The sequence below is a fragment of the Hippoglossus hippoglossus genome, chromosome 6 (assembly GCF_009819705.1).
Source record: "Hippoglossus hippoglossus isolate fHipHip1 chromosome 6, fHipHip1.pri, whole genome shotgun sequence".
Classification (NCBI taxonomy): Eukaryota; Metazoa; Chordata; class Actinopteri; order Pleuronectiformes; family Pleuronectidae; genus Hippoglossus; species Hippoglossus hippoglossus.
The window spans coordinates 4991690-5014515 of NC_047156.1; the positions used below are offsets into that span (position 1 = coordinate 4991690).

The 22826-nt window shown below is 43.9% G+C and overlaps 1 protein-coding gene across 1 annotated transcript in view; it reads right to left on the reverse strand.

The window, feature by feature from the left end:
* ccnd2a (cyclin D2, a) overlaps nt 1–22826 on the reverse strand; it is a 146608-nt gene that overhangs the window by 79302 nt on the left and 44480 nt on the right. Inside the window, exon 2 of the mRNA XM_034589136.1 lies at nt 12264–12487. The gene's annotated coding sequence lies outside the window, so the exon portion shown is untranslated. The remainder of the gene's footprint in view (nt 1–12263; nt 12488–22826) is intronic.

A 22826-nucleotide genomic window follows, 5' to 3' on the forward strand; every position in this document is an offset into this window, starting at 1 on the left:
AGGGGGTGGAGAGGACAGGGAGAATAGAGAAGCAACTAGAGAAAGAAAGAAAGACATAAAGAATCAAAGAAAAGGCAAAGACTGACAACGTGGTCCATCCATTTTACCCACCATGCAGAAGAAACGTATTATCATCAAAAGCTTGAAAGGAAAAGGAAGAAAAAGAGGGATTGAGAGTCAAAGAGGGAGGAGGAGGAAGTAGACGAAGCAAAAGATGAAGATGACGATGATGAAGAAGAAGGGGTAAAAAGCAGCCCATCTGAAGGGGACTGCTGGGCTCAGCAAGTTAGCGATTACTGATTAGCCAGCTCGGTCCTGTCGGGAGGCCTGTCTGTCCTTGGCTTGGGAAAACAACATAAAAGGGAGCCGGCTGTTTTGTGACGGGACTTGAAAGCTTGGTAGCTATCGGGAGACATTAGCCTTATCAATGGCCGGTCACTAGAGCCGAGCTATATGAAGCAACAAGGGCACTGCTTTTCCAGAGGGAGATAACCAACGCATACCTCGGCCCACATTTGCATGCACTGGGGCAACAGGCAGACAGAGACACACACAATATGACAGAGGAAAAAAAAAAAAATCACCAAAAATTTAGTGAGGCTGGAAACGGTGGCTCTGCCAACTGAGGTAGTAACGCCAACCAGCCAGGCAGCCAGTCAGTCAATCAGTGTGTCCTGCCCAGTGCCCAGATGGGTGTGGCTACCTGGCAGACAAGTGGCGTGCTACACTTTCTCCGCCTGACGCTTTGTAAACCACCCAGTCGTCTAGTGTCCCGTGCTTCCACGTGCACGAAAGTGAAAGGTTAACAAGTGCAACGGCACCTTTCAACCACTGAAAAGGACACACTGACACTTGGCGTTTGTGTGAGTTGGGTTGGTTTTGCGGAAGAGTTTTCCATTGCGTTATGTGCAGTAAACCAATCTGATGAACTGGGGTCAGTGGAAAAAGCAGCTTTGAAAGTGCCGGCATGACGATGGTGAGCTGTGACAATATGACAACAAAAAAAACCATCAAAAGTATTTCTTGAAAGGTCTATGCTCACGGTACATAACACATTGGACCGGCCACGTAAATATGTGCATGGAACTAGAGAAACACACACACACACACACACACACACACTTCCCCATCTTTACCGCACAATTACCCCACAGTAGGTTTGTGCTGATTGATTTTCGTGGGGTAAGGTCATTCTGAACAGCTGCTGATAGACGTGCAATTCATCTGGAGTTCAAAGAGTGCTCGGGTCGGTCAGTGCCGTTACTGTTTGTACTTCACCGAACGACAACGTCAACAGCGTGGGTGGCAGGGCAGCTAGTCCGTCTGTCGGTCGATCCTCTATCTGCTGTCACTCTCACCTAATCAATGCAGTGAAGACACAGGTTTTCAATCCTCACTCGTGGAGGTTTTAGTCTCGTTGTTCTGATCATCGTTCTGCAGAAAGTACAGTTCTCTTAATCATGTTATGAAAGGTGATTCTACATTATCCTAATTGCCCTTCCTTATTGCCACTCAGCTTGATAATCTGTCCATGAGTAACCTGAAAAGTGATAAAGATCAAAGAGATGTTGGATTTTAGTTCCGTGGACATAATACACCTGCCACACACCTAATCATGCTTGTACCTGCGATGTTATGTTTGCAATATTTGCGGTGCACAAACATCTGGAACGTGCTTCAAAGCAACACACTCCGCACACAGGCGCCACTTTTCTGCATTCGCCCCTCTCTCCCTGTCTCTCTCTCTCTCATTCTCTCACGCTCTCCCTTGTTTTCTCTGTCGTTTCCGTCCCAGTTCCGACGCCATGGCCTGCTTCAGACCTTGTTGTCCTCTCTCTCTCAGCTGACTGGCTGGCACACCTTTCAGGGGACAAAGTCCCTGAGTGAAAAAACAGCAGAAAACACACACCCACGCGCGCACACAAGCACACACACACGGGAGCACAAGTGCACATATATGTAATCATATGCAAACACAAGCATGCGCGCCGGGCTGCGGAAACATCTTACACACAAGCCAATAGACAGATGAATACACGCACAGTCAGGCAAACCTGCCGCAGACACACACGCACACGCACACGCACACACACACACACACACACACACTTCCAAAGTCCTCCAGCGTCATGCCTTCCCACCCTACACTTGATAAACCCTTGTGTGAGGCTGACAAAGCAGGAGAGGGCACTCAGCAGCCTTTGAACACTGGAGCATGTTGCATAAGCTCACTGTACCAATGGACTGTATTCACACACTGAACTGTAACGTACTGTATTCTGCACTGTCATGACTCAGGAAAAACCTTCAAAGAACTATATCTCATGAGGTTTCCTTCAGCCTAGTAATTATGATTAGAATATTTGGGATTAAAGCAACAGTTTGGGAAATGCACATATTCACTTTCTTTGCTGGGAGTACTTGATTGAGATCATGTTAACTCAGACAGAAAGAGACAGAAAAGTGGCAACTAGTTAAGTTATAAGGTCGTTGTGAATCTTTGGTTTTAAAACAATTCTGTTCATTTTGAAAATGAGTTTTTCACTGAATCGTGATACAATAGAAACAAGTTCTTGGATTCAACCATAAAACTAACTCATCTATGAGAAGCCTTGTGTGTGGCTTTGGTAGCTTTTTTCCATCTTTGGTCATGAGCCGACAAGAGAGGTTGGGGTTGTCTTGTCGCCATCTTTTACAGATCCCAAGTAAAATAGAAGAAACATAGCAATATTCCAGCAGTAGTTTTCCACCGTTTCCTGTTGTAAAAACCTTGGTCTGGCCGGAAGGAGTGATAAAAGGACAAGGTAATAAACAGCAAATTTTGTTGCCGTATGATTGATAACTGATAACTAACAAGATAATTTTATACAACCTTACCTGCCCGTAAATCGCTTCGTCTGATCTCACCGACGGTCCCACCTGACCCCAGACTTTGACAATAGCTTAAAGAAAAAGCATTTTATCCTTGATTGTCTCCTTTGCTGTAATTGTAAAATGAGACCGTTTCATAATCATTTGAATTTTCCTATAAAGTACGTTTAAGTTTTTACTCATATAAAAATTCCGTAGAGGGACTTGCCAAATGCAGTTGTTTACTATTTCAATGCAAACTGTAAATCTCCAAAGAATAATTCTATTTCTATTGTTTTGAAGCATTTTAATAGTCGTGCATTTACTGGAAGCGTCTTGGCTGTCACACAGATTATGAAGGGCTGCGAGTTCCTAGTATCTACATCCATAAGGAATGAATGGAGAAGTTGTTGAAGTTCAAAGCAGCGGTTTCCAACCCCGAAGAGGAAACCAGAGTGCTCTGTTTGTCATTGATGTCATCGCCAGCAAACCACACTTCAAACTGCTAATAAGGCAGCAGGGGTATTCACTCCAAAACACAGAGGGCCTTATTTGTTCAAGCCGCACACCCTGTGTGTGCCTCCATGCTTCTACTGACGCTGTGCACTAATGGTTCCCACATCAGACTCTCTCAGTGGCCTCAGTCACATATGACTGCCATGCATCACCATCTCCATCCACCTCACCTCACCCCCAAAGGGCTCGGTCAATTAGTACGTAGCATGGCGAGCGCAGAGCAGGCTTCCGAAGGGGCCTCCCAGTGGGGGGATGTGAACAGACTGAGGAAGCAGAGCAGTGTTTACTGAAAATCACATTTGGGATGCACTGATAGTAATCTGACTTTAATTTAACTGGTGAAATGGGGATGTGAGTGTATGCATGTGTGTGCTCATATGTGTGTGTGTGTGTGTGTGTGTGTGTGTGTGTGTGTGTGTGTGTGTGTGTGTGTGTGTGTGTGTGTGTGTGTGTGTGTGTAAAGCGATGGGGTTGTGGGAGCCCCGCACTGCGTAATTGAGACCGTATTTTCAAACTGGCCAGACCAGATCTTGACTCAATCACGTCTGGCCCCATGGATGGGGTAGACCAGGGTCTACATCTTTGTTTGACAATGTGTATGCTGCAGATTGATTTTCTGGTTCTGCTGGAAGGGAGCAAACGGATGTGAAAGGGAGGAACACGATTTTGCCTCGTGAGGAAGGAAGTATAAGGAAGCGTAGCATTACGAACATGTGCTGCGCTAACAAAAACTTTTTTCCTGCTATTTTAAGGACGGCACATTTGATTGAGTCACCAAAAATACTTATTACACGTTTAGATTTGAAGTAATAGAATATCCTGTCAGCATGTTTGTACGATGCTGTCTTGCATTTCTAGACTAAAAATGTTGGTAAGAGACTGTATAACAAGATCATTGACATCTGAAATGGTCGGGGAAAGCCCACAAGTAAATGTCATAGGTGGGATGAAGAGAGTTTGGAGTTTTGTCAGTGAAGCAGTGAGAAAAAGTAATCACTGGTGGTCTGGTAAAACTGGGCCTGTTGTCTCCTGCACAACTTTTTAATTATTATTTAGTTTTAATCTAACACAGCCACTCATTTTGCTTCTCTTACTATGACTTTGGTTTCCTATGTCTTTGTCTTTCTGGCCTTAGCTAAAAAAAAAACAGCCTCTTTCTAGTTTAGTTAGTGTTCTGTTGACTGGGTTTTACAGGACAGCCTCTTATACGTCACAAGACCTAGTTATAAACAGCTAGGATTAACACTGAAGGATGAAAGAAGCTACTTGCAACACTTCACTGGATAATGCTGGAGGATCCTTATTTACACCAAGAAAAAATCTGTGATTCTATTACATAGAATACAATAAAGGGATGAGAGCATCTAAAATTAAATACTTTACAAATGTCTTATCTGTGTTGTTAGTTAAACTACTGCACATTAAAGTTTATTTGAATCTTTATATATTAAATCATGCAACTTGATGATAACTAGATGCTCATCTATTTGCAGTCGGTTGCTCAAATCCGCGAAAGCGACTTTCGTGACCGAAGTGGTAGCAACTAAAGTAAAATGTAAACGTGTGGATTAGCCTCAGTGTTGTTTTCATCCTATATCTTAAAAACGAGGGGGACTGGGTGGCATTAGCTGTTTTTCTCGTCTTTCATAAATAATACAACATTTTTATTTCTTCTTTTTGGTGAAGCGAGACACATTTCAAGACATTCTTTGGTATTTTTTCTCATGAACTACTGCACTTGGATTAAAACAATCCCATACTTGTGTGTGCATATTCAGCAATGCAGGTCTATTATTATAATAATCTATTACTGTCATAAATTTAGGAGATTGTTCAGTCTCAGTATACGAATGCTTTCTCCCACAGTCATTTCTATCTGCATCTGTTTTTGTTTTCTTCTGTGTTTTTTTGTGATGCCACAGCAGAGCGATGCTGGGTTTTTTAGAGGAAGTGAAGAACTTAACATCACACACTTTCCATTGAGTCTCTGGAAGGTCTGACGTGAGCGCAAAATTAATTGCGTGCCACAATGAAAATATGTCTGAAACATTTATCAGCTCAGCACTGTTGATTATATCCCAGCGATGCCTTTTCTTAATAACAAGACAGATTTTTAAACAATTACAACAGCTGACAGAAATGTTAGCATGTCGTAATTTAATGTTACCACACTTGGTGCAATTAAAATTATACAATAAAACCATTTTTCCTCCTGCGTTCTTGGGAGTCACCACATATTCACCATCTGATGTCAAACTCATGATCAAAACCAACACACAACTCGAGTTTGAGTTTCACATCTTCAGGGATCAACCCACACGGGCTGGGAAACTGAATGTGTGTGTGGGTGTTCATACTTCCAGTTTAACTGCTTTACTACCTGTAGGCCTTGGAGTTTTTGTTCCCTCCCGCGTTTGATCTCTGCGCCATTGTGGCAGAATGACTGACCTCAGTCAAACCTGATAAAACAGTCCCCACCTACAATCTCTCTTGCAATTAACATGAAGAGCACGTTATTCACAACAGGATCCTGAGAGTCATGTAAAACCTCCATTAAATCCAGGCGTCGTATCAAATTTCAGCTGCTGGGTGAAAATGCAATTCACTTTGCACTGCAGGAATGCAGCACAGATGCAAGTACTCAGCGGGATAATGTACAGTATACAATGTGAAACCAAGAGAAATAAATATTGTACAAAAGAGGTTACCAGTTTTACGGGGGAAGTTAATTTAAAATGAAAAAAAACAAAAAAACATACAAGCGGCAAACGGGATGAGATGAGATTGAATATATGCATACGTGACCCACGGTTTTCATAATGTCGAGCAACATATGAAAACAGTTTTGCTCCAGTGTGACGTCAGATTATTATACAAAAAAAAAAATACCATAACATCCTGAATGCGCTGTACACTCAAGAAGCGGGCCGCTGTACTGACGGGGGTGCAGATCAAAAGCGGGGTGCCTGGGGCCGATTAGATCCAATTCCACTTTGTTACCAAGGCCTGCATTTATTTGCTGACATTTACCATACAGTAAAGTCAGACATGGTCCTTGTGGAGGAGGCCCCTCGTTCGGAGTCTCCTAAACCTATCAGCAGACAAAGAAAGGAAAGGGGCGACTTTAGACGGCCAGAAAAAAGCACGGGAGCATCTGACTTCCATTGCCGAGCTCAGCTTGTGTGTTCCACTTAGCCACTGGTATTTTGAGGAGATGCAAGGCACCGTTACCAGAGCCCCGCACTCAAACGCTCATGATGTCATTGAGGTTCTATCATTATAGGCTGCAGATGATGCTGCACTGAGGCCGGGTTCATTCCCACGCTTGTTTCTGCAAACTTTACTTCGGGAGCAATAATGCAGAGAGGTTTCCGGCTGAGACTTTCAGTTGTGTGAGGAAAGAGACATACTTTTTATTTTATTTAAGTTTCAAGGTAAAACAAAGCAAAGCAACTGGGGCTTGATGCATGTACATTTTAGTTTTAACATAAAACCAGCTCCATCCACACAAGCGTTGTGGCACCACATCAGTAATAATCCCCGTCCACCTTAAAAACACCCATCACATGATCATTCACGTACACCGGGCATGTGCGTGCCTGTTTAAACAGGAAGCAGATTGACTGCACTGCTAAGTTACAGAAAAGATACTAAACGAGGAACAGTAATGTTGAAAAGTAAGTTGAGGGATTTCTTTTCTTGGACCAACAACGAGTTGGAACTGCGTGTATCACCGCTGGTAGTCGAGTTAAGACTGATAAGAACCAATGAGAGATGATTTTCTAAATGTCCGTCCACACGACAAAGCAGCCCCAGAGTTTTCAAACTAAAACGGGGATGGCAGTGGTTCCAAAATGTCTCCGTCTTAGTCAATAAAATATTCTGGAGTAGTGTTGACAGCAGGTGTAAACGTAACAAGAGTGATGCATTTTAAATTCTTAACTTAAAACTGCCTATTTCTTGTAGCTCCTGCAGAACAAATGAAATCTGCCCCAGTACAGAACATATACATTGTGAAAACATTTTTTTTCCAGCTGGCTATTACAGATTTACTGTATAAGTGGGTGTTAACTTCCAGATAAGCTCAACTGTAGCGCACTACATCCATAATGTGGACAGGCAGCTTTCTTGAAACATCTGAGCACTTGGAGTGAATTCTTCACTTAAGATAAGGAGTATAGGTAATCTGGTCCAAATAGGCCATCTGCTGTTCCCACAGCCAACAACAGAGGCTAATAACATGCTGCATCCAATCAGATTGGACCAGAGTCAGCCGAGATAAAGGCAAAGCAATAAAATGAAACAATCTGGTGCTTTGACACTACAAGGAAGAGAGCTTGCTATTCCGCTGCTGGGCCGGGGGCAGGAATGTGCTCTTTGAACCAGCTTTATTTAACAGCGGAGCAGCATGCGCACAGCACGCCCTGAGTCTCCGAGCTGGCCCAGGGACCGTTTGCTCCTGGCGTGGGTACGTCATACGCGGGGGGCCACCAGGTCAGAGAGCTGGCATCCTCACCCCTGGCACAAGTTGCTCCCCTTGGGGGCGTAGGGGCTGACACCGGGCTCATGGGGAGCACCAGACAGACAGGGGCCTACCAAACAGCTTGTGACCATAACCAACAGTGGCAGAGAACAATGAATGCAATTATTTACAAGAACACAGTCCAAGTCTCTTTGAGTCTCTCCCTATTACGCCTGTTTACTCTCACTCTCCTTTCGCGGAGCAGCGTGGAGGGGCTGTGACCCTGTCGGTACAGTCGTCAGCAGGACTGTTTCATAGCGCCCAGGGCTACCCCGCTATTCATCCTCCATCGCCATCAGGCCCGATCGGCGTGCAGCTGCAGCTTCTTCCCCACCAACTGTACAATTTGATGAAAAGGTCGAGGGAGACACATGAAACCAAGTGGAGCGGAGTTTTTCAAGCTATGTGCCGGAGAAGAAAAAAACCCCGTTTTTCTTTAGGTGCAACGTTGAGGTAATGTGGAAAAGATCCACCGCAGGTTCAAACAATAATATTCTGGTGAATCATTACGTTCATGCACCATTAGGAAGGAATTTCCCTTTTTCTTTGGGTTTTAACTGCTGAGAATCTGGTACAGACCGAAAAAGTTCCTGTCAGCGCTGTGGCTGCGAGGTGCAGGGAGGAGCCGAGACCTGAGCGGGCAAGAAAATCCTGCCTAACGACAAGACGCTATATATTCAGCATCGTAAAAATGGAATCATAAAATAAAATTTAATGCAATACTTTTTAACATGTAATATTTTTACACAGCACAACCAATGAGTGGTGTCATTGACTGAGGTTCCTTTGCTAACGGAGGAAAAAAACTGAATTAACGACTATTAACACCCACCAAAGGTCAAACCCAGTGAATTTTCCATGAAAGTGCTGCTAATAAGTGAGTTTTCCCAAACATCTGCAGACTCTTTTTAAATATTAGCAAAAATCCAGCTCTGGGATCACTGCACGAACATCACAAGTTCTTCTGTTTCACCTGATTTCAATGTAAAGATAACGCTGCCCTTCTTCACCTGTACTTTTCCATCAACTCGAATACACAGGGGCATCACACGCACACACACATACAGTAGATACAGTAGGTTCCATCTTTCCTTTCCCCTGTGGCTCTTGGCTGTGGCCCCTTGAGTCTCCAGATGAAGAGAGCGTGGAGTGTGGCAGAGGGTCCTTCCATAAACAATAAACAACAGTTATCTTGTGTGCGCCCGTCTGTGTCGAGTGGCACATGAAGCCAAGGCCCGGCATCTGAGAGGCGGCATCTTTCCGCCTTTGGTCTTGTCTCTTTCAATGGCTTATAAAAGTGTGGATGTGTGTGTACGCCCAAGGGTGTGTGTTCACAGCACAGCACAGGGCTCCTCTGTATTGTATTCTGAAGCTGGCTGGAAGTAAAAAGGCAGAATTAAGAGTGGCGGGGGCAAGAGGAAGGGAGCTGCCAGCACACTGCAGAACTGCGGGGAGCTCCCCTAGATCCCAGCTGCCCGGGGCTGGCTGAGAGCATCAGGCGAGTGCCAGGCTTCCTCGGCCCTCGTGGAGGTCGGCCAGAGAGAGTGGGAGGAGTGGGAGGTGCACGTCAGAAAAAATGCCAAAAATAATGTCTGGGCCTATATAAAGTTGGCCTTGGGAGACACAAAATGCTGACATACACGAGAAAAACTCAATCTGTTGGCAGGTGAGACCCACCAGGGGCAATTTGTTTTCAGAGAACAAAACAGAGTTTCAAGTAATAATTGCTTATATAAGGTGTTCATATTTTATGAAGCACTGGAACGTAGAAGGCAAAGAACTTCCTCAATAGCCCAATAAAATGCTCTTTCATTATTGGTGGCCTGAATGCCTCTCCTCCTCCTCCACACGGGCTGGCAACTCAGTGGAAAACAAAGTTTATCTGGAACGGTTTAATGCATTATTTGTCTAAAAATCAAGGAAGTGAGTTTATTTTGCAGATAATTATAGCTTTTGTTGTGTCGATGGCCAAGATAAGCCAGAGTTCCGAGCCATTAACCGGTTGTGCTTTTTCTGGCAGACGCCACCGCTGAGTTGTAATGCACAATGCTCTGTTAGAGCCCTGGCAGCAAGCTGGAAGATCTTAACATTAGAGGGCAGGGCTCCTTCCACTGCACAATACAAATCAATCAATCAATTTAATATAAGATTATAAATATAATTAGTATAAAACGTGTTTTTCAGCCTTAATAAGAGCGCACTGGTTCCCACCCTCCTATCTCTTGATCCACTGACATCAAATATCATGACTCAATGAAAAATCCAAGCCATTAACTATTCAATATTCAAACCATATGTAAAACCTAAATGTCTGATCCCAGCACGACCGTCCAAAGTGGAACGTCGGCCCCTCAGAGTTGGCGTTCTACTGTAAGCAGTAGTAATAACAGCGCAGGGAAATCCCCCGACTGGTCTAGACACTTTTGCCCTCGGAGCTGACCCAGGAACAGGCTGGGGCGCTAATCATGGCACTTTTTTTTTTTTCCCATAGGTCCTCAGAGAAAAAGCCCTTCCTCTGCACAGGCAGGTAATCACAGCGAGAGCACATCCCGCCCATGATGAGGCTGATGAACGCACGCCGGCTTTGTGCCGTACAGGAGGAGTCGGGAGACTATTTCTGGGCTTCTGACAGAAACAAATGACCCCTGTGTCACCCGGCCTGTCAGAACTGCCTGCCTGCTGGGGAGCTAATGTGGGTGTTGTCCGTCATTGTGCGTTCCAGCCCCGGGGCCAGTGACAGGAAGTGAGCTCCGCTATGACAAGGGAGAAATCCATTTACATCTACAGGCTGTTTACTCACGAAACACTATGTAAGGGCGTTGGGGGAACTCAGCCCTGAGGTGTTGACAATTCAGGAATGAGGCTGCATTTGGCATATTTTGCATGTGAGATCTTCTGATTCAACAGAATAAAATTAGTCCTACTGTATATGCAGGCCTCCCCGTTTCATAATGTTTCCTGCCCTGCACGATTACAGCATTACCTCCGATACAAGGGTCCCCAGGTTTGCTTCCCGTGTCAGAGTCCTGACGTACGTTGTCTGTGTTTTCCACAGCGGAACCTTTTCCTTTGGACACCTGGAGTTTATTTATCACGTCCAGAGGGGGCCATTTGGATGCATTTCATTACCACTGCTGACACACTGTTCTCTCCAACACCTTATTACTGCTACGGTAGCTGCCCTGGAAATTTACTAATGACAATGTCAGAGATGCTATTGTTGGACTCATTGTTCCATCGCAGGGAGGAGATGGAGTGAAAACATCCGACAGTGTAGAAGAACCACACATTACAGGGGTGACCGAAATACTTGGTCACTTTTCAGACCATACAATGTTACACATTGTATGGTCTGAAAAGTGACAAAAGTGAAATTATAAATAAACTACAGAGAAGTGTCACACATATTTACAATTATTAACTTATTTTAAAAGTTGTAGAAATTGATAAATGTTAAACCACGTTCTTAGATTTATTATTTTTGTACTATAGGTGAGGATGTTAGGAAAGGATCACAAAAGTTGTTTGTCTCGCCAAGACGAGCCTGAAATATTGGTTGATGCTGCACCAACTGCCAACAGTTCCCACAGTCTAAACAGGAGGTCCCAATTTAAGTGGCCACCAAATGCTTTGGTGACATAAATGTGGAGGACTTAGCAACTGTTCTCATGCCAGACCACTTTTTTCCTCTTTATCCACAACTGTGACTGATCTGAGTGATAAATGTTCATGTGTGCACGGGCGGACGGAAAAACTCATTTCCTCTGAGGGCTGAAAACCAGAGACAAACCCAGAGCAGGTATATGGAGATCAGGTGGGGTCTGGCGGGAGATTCGTTGCCATGGTTTTGATGTAAACACACATACAAGAATGAACACAGATCTACTGGAGGGACTTCTCTATGCATCGCTTGTGACAGGCTTTTAAAATTCAACAACCACAAGAAGTGAGTGGAGGACATACCTTTGCCAGGGCCCCACATTTAAATCCACTAGATATGGATTTCTATTGGGATCATCAACAAATTACACACGCTCCTTAATGTCCCCAAAATATTTTTTTTTATTTCCCCATCAAGATCCATGCATTATTCTCTGGGAAATCTCCTTCTTGCACAAGTAAAAATCCTGGATCTTTGTTCCTTTGTCGAGATTCATGCCAAATTTAATGGCTTCTTCCACCAAACCCTTCCAGGAAGTTACAATAAAATTGGTGTAGTAGTTTTTGCGTAATCCCGCTAACAGCAATGAAAACATAAACCTCCTGTGCAGAGAGGAGCTGCTCAGCGGCGGGACGTGACCTGGTGACCAGTTTAAAATTCCCAAGGGCAAACACTTGCCTTCATAAATTAAAAGATTAAAGCTCTATGACTTACATTGAAGGCTCACACGTGGGCTCAGATCTTCTTCTTCGCTTATTTCCGCCATGTTTATCATGCCACTCAGGTGAGCCAAGGGGGGGCCTGACCCAAGCATGAGCTCCTATGTGGGTGAGCCACAACTGGTTGGCAGGCTTTTTGGTGCTTATCCTTCTGCTTTCCATCATATTATTCCTCTTTGTCTTCAGAAATACTGGTGTTTGATTTCACATCTGGATTGTCTGTGACAAAAGAATAAAGAGAGCAGAGTTACAATACAGAAGATGAAGAAGCAATTCCCTGTTTATCATATGCTCATTGAAGTCCTCTTTTCTTTTTTTGATGCGTGTGTCATCTGAGGCTGGCCATGCTTGATCGAGTGCCTGTGTACATCCTCTTTTCCCCCCCCCTCAGCCCTCCAGACTCTCAATGCCCACAGTGATCGACTCCCACTCAACCAAACGCAACAGGCCTAGCCCACCATGGCTATTGGCAGTGGCACAACCAAGCTGACAATTATTATCTACCTCACTGCCCTTGCTAGCAAGCTGACGGGATGGGCAGCATTTGTCTGGCTGCAGAAGAAAGTATCCGTCTGCCTGTGAAGGGTCAACGAGGGCAAGCTGGTCCCTGGTCGACCCAATGTTGGATTTAGTGTAAAAACCTAATGCATTGCATTGTTTTTGTTTGTTTTGTGGAAATCTGAAGAAAAATGCAGCAAATAAACAGCTTATCATAGACAGAGACTCAGACCTAAGCAGTGTTGCAGATGTGTGTTTGCAGAAAAACCCCAACGACAACCGGCAAGAGCTGAGATGTGATTCATGCTTGGATCTTCTGATTATGCGGTCTCCCCTAAATCCTCCTCCACCTCTCCAGCTCAGCAATGATAAACCTGCAGTGATTAAAGTCGTTACTTCCTGAAATGAACTACCGCCGCTTCCATCGCAACAAGCTCTGATCCAGTCATTGTGTACCTTTATGACTCAACCACAAGTCACAAACTGATCCGACCACAGCGCTCTGACTCAACTCTGGGTTTATACAAGAAAAATCATTTCTACCGCTGACACCAACGACGAGCTCATCCACTCGACCTTTGTGACTCATCAGGTGGAACGCAGCGATGGGGAAAGAGGGACACAGCGGAATAACACCAGCAACACCGTAGGGAAAACAATAAAATGCAGATAATGACAGATATGGCCTGTGACACAGATGGGCCAGGACTGTTTTAGATAGACACCCTCCTCATCAGGCTGAAATTGCAGAGCTCCCTTGAAGGAAACATGACTGGAATTGAGGGATCAAAGAGGGAAGACTTATGGACTTACATTATAGCCTACAGATGGTGCAAACTGGTGTTTTGGTGTGGTGATGCAGACGACTGTGTACAATAATTCATACTCTTAGTCATATGTGGAGATAAATTAAATTCTATTTGTGAAGGATCTTTTCCTGTTGTTTGTCATGCAACCTTCATGCCTGTCACAAACCTTGTTGTACTTGCACTTAAGCGTTTGGCCCTAAACTATTAATATCTAAATAGTCTCCCACAGCGCATATGTCTGTGCTGGAGAATGTTCTGGCTGCACGCATCATTCTGCTATAAGGGAGGAAAAAATCCAGCTTGTTTGTATCTCTTTCATCCAATTAATCCCAGGTCAGCGCTAAACCAAGAATGCAGAAATGTTGCTATTTCAGGGGGGAATTGTTGTGGCAGAGCACTCGCACATGGGGCATTCACTGTCAATAACATGGCAAATTCTCCACAGAGCAAACATTACAAAAACAATAAAAAAATACATATATCAGCACATTTGTGATTGCACCAGTCAAATCTTTGCGATTTCTCCGTGTAGGTTCCTAGTTTTTCAGATTTCTTAAATGTTAACAGGTTTGATGCCATGTTAATTAACCATCCGGTGAGTCAAGCTAATAATCAAAGATTGCACCAACACTCTTGACTTCTAAGAAACACAAACCCATCCGCTGCACATAAACATCTACATGAACCCAACTGTTCTCCGAGGCGTGGCACAAGTGGTCTTTTTAGAGGTTTCTGGGGGCTGTGGTGACGAGTGGGTGGCCCGGCCCTGACCCCTATTCATCTCAATGAGATACAGTAGACGGAGTTGTGAAGGGACGTTCAAAGGCATTGCATCGCCACAAACACAAACACACACACACACACACACACTCACACACTCCGAGGTCAAAGAAATACGTTTACCACAGTAGCAAGACTTGTTTTAGGCCATTAATCTAGTCACTCAAGCATCTCTGCATACATCTATATTGAAAAAGAATGCTAGATAAGGAAATTCATCTAAAGAAATGTCCCTTCTTTTCCTGCCCTTTACATGCCCCTTGCACACCAGACCACTCTCCCAATCCCACCATCACAAATTTACCCTACGACCACTGCACCACTGGCCTTGATTTAATATCGTCAGCTCTGTATTATTTAGTTTAGGATAAAGTCTTCTCGACAGGTCCGTGTTTATGTCATTGAGTAAAACCCGAAACAACTGAAGGGCCTTCTGTCTGCTCAGTGGTTCAGGGCAGAAAAGTCTGGTCTGATTTCACACGGGGGAATTTTAGAGACAAAATGTCAAACCTTGCAACAGAGACTAATTTGTGATGTATTAGATGATTTCTCGAGATAGTTGATTCAACTGTAACCGCACTATGTCAACTGGAAAATATTCTGAAAGCACAACTACGCAAACAGCATCTCGGCCCACAAATATCTACCATTCATGAAGATGCGACACCCGTGATAACCCTCCTTGTCGCCCCATCTACAATCTTTCAGAGCTGAGACATCAAAGCTTGGAACAGTGCCGCGTTCTCAGGCAAAATGACCACTTGTCTCAACTTGGATGTGATCCTAGAGAGTTTTTGACGTCGGTGTCCACGGGACAGACAGGCTCATTCACACAAGCTCTCTCCTTCCTGGCTCGGCCCTCTTGTTCTCACAAGATCCAATACATTCATAACCAAACAGTGGTCAGCAGCACAAGAGGATCAAGAACATGAAAAAAAAAAGTCTGTGTTTCATAAGCAGTGCCAAAGGGTTTTCCATGAGACTCAACACTAAATTGCAACAAATCAATAGCGCGCAGCTGGGAAATATAATTCACAACTTTAGTCGACCATTGTTCCTGACGCAACCCCTCGTGAACTCAGTGTCCTCAAAACATGTGAATGCTATTCTGTTCTATTCCGTTTGGTTTCATTCTATTCTGGTGGTTCCCCGGTGGATTCATTGGATAACGCATGAACTACAATCCCTTCATCACTCACAGTAAGCTGAAGTTTATTTGTACGAAGCAAATGTCCTTCTGGAAATAATGATTATTTGCAAATTAAATAATTGACCTGTCCATATTTCTAATTATCTGATTAATGGTTTAAACCAGAAAAACCATAGAGCCTCACTCACACATGGGTCTGCACCACTGCATCAAAGATAAGCCTTCAGTGTTTAAAAGGCTCCTGTAATAAAAGAAAGGTTAATGTTTGGTATTTTACTTAATGGAGAAAATTAGGCTTCAGATTTGTCCAGAGAAATCACCATTAGCTACAAATTCATTGACCTTTGAGGAAAAGTATGAAATATTGCTTCCAGACGTGGAAGTCTTGAAACAGTGCTTGACAAAGGGGTTTCCTCCTCCACCAGCCTCCTCTTGTGGTCTCCTCCAGCAGTGAATCTTAGGCCCTGTCTCGTTTCCTTTTTGTGTCCTGCCCCTAGGTCATGACTTTTGTTTCTGATTGACATTCTACAAACAACCAGTTCTCCAACCAAGACCTGGAAAACCAGCCTATATCGTATTATATTGTATCATATCGTATCGTATACAATCGTATCTCTTTCCCCTCATTACTGGTTTCCTGTGTTTTACCAAAAAAAACTGCAGAACGATGTCTGAACAACATCTTTATCATGTTTTTTCATATTCTTATCAAGACTGACACAAACTTTTCTGTTCCCATTTCATGTTTGACTTAAAAATTATATTGCAAAACATAAATTTCATTATTAAACATATGTAAATAGATATTACATATTTAATCTTTGTCACACGTTCTCCCCTTTTCCTGGACATTGATCCTCCGCTATCCGTCACTCTCATCTCTTCCTTTCTGCCTCTCGCTGGCCCCTGGCACCATCTTGAATATTCATAACTGTCTTCTGATGAGCATGCTAAATGGGTGTCAAGATGATTTGGCCACATGACAGAACTGGATTGTCTTTGATAAGCCCCGACTTGAGCCAGAACAAGGCAGCAAGGAGGAAGAGAGCGACAGAGAGAAAAATAGACATTGACCCCAGAGGGGTTTTTGGGTTCTGTGTCGGACCAATCAGAACCACGAAGCAGGACTGTTGGAGAAAGGCCTGGGCAGCAATGGAGAGGTCAGTAGGGGGGCGGACCCCCGCGGTGGCCCTGGGGGTGAAAGTCATTGTCACCAGGCTTTAATGGGTCCTAAAATTCCTCAACTGACCAAAACCTGTGAACGATTGAGAAATGAAAGACATTTGTGATTCAAATGGGGGCCTCTGGGGGATCCACCATGAGGTCTGCAGTTGGAAAAGCTTCTCAGAGGAAACAAACACTCTCGAACCCACAAGGATAAGCCAACCTGGTCCCCTTTTTTTTTTTGCTACAATTTCCCATTTTCATAATTTTACATCACAAAACTGCAGGATTTAGCTTGATTTACTTTGACTTGGGTACAATAGCAGCTTCCATTTTGAACATAAATTATTTCATTCTTATTGGCAAATTGAATAATTCAACGTTCAAATCACGGTGGGAAAGAAAGCACTGTAACGTGATTTGATGTCTTTCCTGCAAAGGAATTCCATTATTAACAATATGAAAGAAGTTTTGTAAAATGCAAAACATCGACATTGTCAAGACTTGAATTAATTCATCTACCGCTATAAATAGAACAATGTGTAATTTCAGAGGGTAGAAATCCCCCTTTCTTTGTTTATTTATTTATTATTCTGCTCTTATGGGTTTGGCATAAGCTATAGCCTTCAAACCACCGGCAAACTCCACAGCAGCAATAACAGGAAACACTGATTTCTTAATTTGATAGCCCCCTCGGAGAAGTCCAACTTTCCTATAGGCACTTCAGAAAAGGGCCAGAGAGCACAGCTGTATGTTTGTTTGTAGTGTATATGTCGCACTTCACGCTGATACATATCCATTCCTAAAGGAAAACCCTTCTTTCAACTGATAATATGTTAATATGAGGACAGAGTTTTAATAAAACGAGGTAGGCCCGCGGGTTGTTATAAGGTGCAGTGGTAGCTAAGCTGGGTTTTTATTACATATGTTCTACTGAAGGTTTACACGTTTTTTTGATTTGTATACCCAGTATTGATTTTATCCATCTGCACATGTAGAAATCCTGGACATGTTTAACTTTGGCTGTAAGTAAGCTGTGTTTACTCGCGGAGTTACTATACCCCTGCTTGTTACATAAATCTTTTCATCCCCTGGGAGGCATCGAGGGCTGGCACTACATGCATTGTTTCCTCTGTCAGCACTGCAACCTCATCTGGCCTCACTGTCCTGGCACACAGTGGACCCTGCCCAGCCTGGATGGCAGACAAAGACCACCAACCACCCTCAGACCACCTTACACCACAGCCTCCTATTTGGCACCCCCACGTTTATCAGGGCGCATATAAACATGTGCGTGCACACTCACACATGACAGAAGCCTCAGTGGAAATCTCAAACCTGCTCACTAATCTTCACTAAATCTGCCCCCCCCCATTTGGCTTTATCTGTCTTTTGTTATCAGTGCTGGAGCTGGAGAATGGGAGGGGGTCACAAGGGTAAGACTTCTTTTCCAGCATCTGCCTAAAGAGGGAGGGGGGGCAGGAGAGGAGAACTAGGCAGGACAAGGGGCCTCCCCTTACTCAACTCCTCAACCCTCCACACCCCAGCCCCCCGGCTCTGATATATTTGGAAGTCTTTTTTCCTTTTTCCTTTCCTCTAAAACCCAAATAAAGTGTGTGATGGATGAGTGAGCAGGGGCAACACCTCCCCCATCAATCTACAGCCAGCCGGGTTTAGGAAGGAGGGGGAGCTCTTCCCTTCACATGCCTCCAGAGGACCCAGCAGCATGCCCCCCATGTCTCCCTTACACACACACCCACTGGATGCACACATGCACAAATCAGCTTTCTTTACATGCACAGTGTGCTAAGATATCCGCTAAGGCAAAAGGCACAGTACAACCCTACAATATATAAGCTAGCAATTACACATAAGCAACACTCTCCACCCTCAGCCCACCACAGCACAGTTTAGTATCCCCTTAACAACCCAATTGCACCCCCACCCCCCCAGTCTGCGGACCCCCTGTGATTACAGGGAGCCTGATTTCAAACCAAACACGTAAAAATTGCCACAGCCCAGACAGGAAAGAGAACAAGCGAAGGAAGAAAAGTAAGAGAATAAATGCTAAAGAGAGAGAGAGAGAGAGAGAGAGAGAGAGAGAGAGAGAGAGAGAGAGAGGACAGGAGGGGTAAAGCAAAGAGTGCAGAGAAAGGAGACACCAACTGGTCCTGGTTAGTGGCTGCAGAGCACAAAGATCTGAACAACACAGTCTCTCTCTCTCTCTCTCTCGCTCTCTCTCTCTTTCTCAGAGCACCACCAGCACAAGGAGTGAATTCCAAGAGCGTGTCGTCACCTGGAGCAAGGGAAAGGCAGGGAAGTGGTTTTAGAAGAAAAAAGGAAAACCCTGGTTTAAGCCTCTGGGTAAGTTAGTGGGTGGTTTGTTGGGTGGTGTTGTATATATACACTCCGTCTATATATATATATATATTCGGTGTGTGTGTGTGTGTGTGTGTGTGTGTAGGTAGACTTTAGGGGGGGGGGTCCATTGCATGGGAGCTTCTCATGTGCATGTGGAGACGCAATCAACTTTAGAAAATCAAACTTGTGCATCATGAATTGCATTGAAAACACACAATCAGCAGGTCAGCGCAAAAATAATAAGCTGACGACCACCTCATGACTGATGGACTGACCGCTACCAGCATCTCAATACCCTTAAAGTGCCAGTTTGAACACTTTACATCGACAATTTAACACAGTCCAATGCAACATCCTTGCAACTAATTCTTCCTTTGTGAAACTTTTTTTTTTTCTTGTAACAGGGTTTGTTTAACTTTATGGTAATTTTTTTGAGGTCATAGTTGGTGGTAGTGTTGTATTTGGATTTCATACCAAAATCGGGCATATCCTCATGTCTCACGTATTTGGCTGCAGGTGTTGGGAGGATTATTATCAGGACACCTCAAACATCCCTGTTCCACACAAATCGTAAATGGGGTTGGATACAAACATTCGAATCACATCTCAAGGCTGCAACCTCCGCAAAACACACGCATGGACCCACAAACTCCTGCAGCTGACCCACTCAGTTCCTCTTGCATCCTTAGAAAAACAAACCGACAATCAAGGATTTTATGAAGATGACAAGAACGAGGAGGCAAGAAGAAAACAACTGCACACAATTAGTCACTGTAAACAGTGCGTACTGCTGTAGATCAGCAAAAACAACACCATCACTAACGACAGCGCTGAAAATGGATGTCAAGCTCTAATTATCCTATTCATTTCAAAGATAGTTTATTGTATGATTATTATATTGTATTAAATAACATTGTACAGATGTACCTGTTAAACTGAGTTGGAGCACACACACACACACACACACACAGACACACAGACACACACACACACACACACACACACACACACACACACACAACCTGTTGGTCAAACTGCTGCAGAAACATCTCAATGACCAAACTCACATGAATAAACAGGAGCAGAAGCTGCATCTAATCTTCAGTCTGAATGTGTATATATGTATATATATATATATGTATATATATATATACACCTGCTGCTTGGTTTGGTCAGAGTTTTGTGCTGGTTTCATCTTTCAGGGAAAGTTTCTGCTGCTGGGAAGTGTGACGCTCTACACCTGAGGTCATGGTTATTGAGGTCTTTGTCACAGAAATAGTCTTCCACATCATACCCTAACTATCAGAGAGCTCGTTATGTCACTTGGCTATTATGCATGAGCAGAGAGAGGTTGCTTTTGCAGCTCGAGGATTTAAATGTTGTAGGTTTTCAGGCAAATCAGCAGGTTCTACATTAAACAACTTGTTCAGTTCACTTTTCAAGAGTTTTGTGAACTCAGCACCGTATTCATTAGTCATAGCATTTGTTCCTTTGGTTTGTTGTTTTTAATTTATCATATTCTTGCAGCTACGCCAACAAGACACTCATTTACAAATTCTCCTCCTGAATGAGGTTCCAGCTTCGTAGCTACCAGCTCGCTCACCACAGAACTCGCCCACATAACCTAATCCGGACATGTGCCTTTTCAATCACTGTGAGCATGTTCAGCGCACTGCAGCACACTAGCTTGTCTTTTACTTCAACAAAAATACACAAGTGTTTGTCCCTTTCCCCTTGGAAAAACATTCCCAATCTACTTTTCTCTTCTTGACAGTTGCCAAGATACTTCTCAACAACGACACCCGACAGCTACATGTGGGCTTCATTCACCCGGACTGTGACATGCAGCATACAGACGGAGGGACCACCCTGAAGTACACGTTACTCTCCTATATCATGTTATTTTCTTTACTCGCAGAGAAAATATTTGCTGTCATGAGGATGTTTTTGCACTTCTGAGATGCTTCTTGTGTTTTTATGAAGTGACTTGCAGGCCTTGCACAGCTCAAAGGCCAGAGGTTCCCCACCCCTGCCGTAACCCTTTAACCACAACCACTACTTGCCTAACCCTAAACCCTTAACCTAAGCTTCACCACTGACCAAAAAAAAAAATCATCTTTTCCCTAATTGGGTACGTGGCTTTTGTCCAAGCCCTCCCCAATTAACCCAGCCTGAAATTTTGCCTCTAAAGGCAGAGTACACACACACTCACACAAATAGTTTGCATTGTAGTGTGTGTGTGGCAGGCAGCAGAACCTCCAACCAGCAGAATTACTGAGGCCGGGCCTCGATGGCCCCAAACATGTGGAGATCCAACTCATTTGCAGCCAAACCAGACTCATCAGGCTCCAGACAGTTTGATGTGGCGACGGAAACCCTGTGTTGTCGTTGTTGTTGTCATTTTTGTTTGTGGGTCAGGCGAGGGCTTCCGGTATTTTCATGCCACACATTGTCAAGTGTGTGGCTTCCTAAACGATGTTTTCGGATACAAAATACACTGCGGGCCGTTCGCTATTGGGCACCCACATGAAGAGACAGCTAATATGTGGAATCGGCCTGACTTCCAGGACAACACAATAAAAAAAATCCCACGTTGGAAAACTGATGTGTGGATATTAAACTCAGAATTCAAGGAAAAAAAAAAAATGAACACGAAGCCACAGCGGAGCTAAAAATACCGTTTGTCATGAGCACACAAGGAGCTGAGCTAAGCATAGCAGCGAGCGACTGACACAGTGAGAGAGATGGATAGACAGAGATGGAGAAATAGAGTGAGAGAGATAGCCTAACTAACAGCTGTGAACATTTTCCATTTGAAGTGAAACATTCCTGTGTGCTCACAGCCCTGCACACTCCAGCGGGCTTCCTCTCAGCTCCATGTGGTATTTGTCCCCAGCTAAGATCCAGGGAGTGGGAGAGCGAGCTGCAAACTTTCCCAAGGATACCAACCAGCCACATGCCACTCTCGCCCTCCCTCCCCGAACGACACTGCTCTCCTCTCTCCTCATGATCCTCCTCTCCCTCTACCGCCTCCTCGCCACCTCCTGCCGTTAGAATAGTCTCCTGATTGGAAAGGGTTTCTATTTATAATCACAAACACCATGGTAATACTTGACCAGCGCTGAAAATATTTAGCCATACCACAAACACGACTTTATCTATATGTTGTGTCATCTCATGGGAGTGATTCATCGTCATTATTCAACTGTTCAGTTAAATATCTCAGCATGTCCACTGTGGATTGGCACAGAAATTTTAATAGACAGATCCATAGATCTAGATGATTCATCCCAATGATATTTGATGATACCACAGGTTTGTTATCGTACAATGGCTTAAAACAGATTTTTATTTGGATCTGCATGAAATTGCATATCATTCCGCTTAATATGCCTAATTTATATATCAAGATCCAAGTATCATTTCCTGGGAAATCTGTGAAAATGTAAAAAAAAACACCCCTCTCAATATTTGAGAAAGTGATAAAAAAATGTCTGGTTCTGCCTGTACGGGTTCTTTCCAACCAACCAACCAACAATCAAACACACAGGGGTGAAAACCTAACCTCCTTGGCAGAGGTAAGAAAGGCTGGGGTGACCATGCCCTAACTTTCATTTTATTGTCATATACAACATTTAAAATATGGAAAACTACTTGACTCTGCAATTATTTCATGGCTTTTTCCCCCCTTTCCCTGCTCTCTCAGGATCTATTCCCTTTCTGAATTCTTCTGGGCTGATACTCGCTGAATAAAACACTTTGTTTCTAAACGTTATACGTCTTACTGGGCATTTCC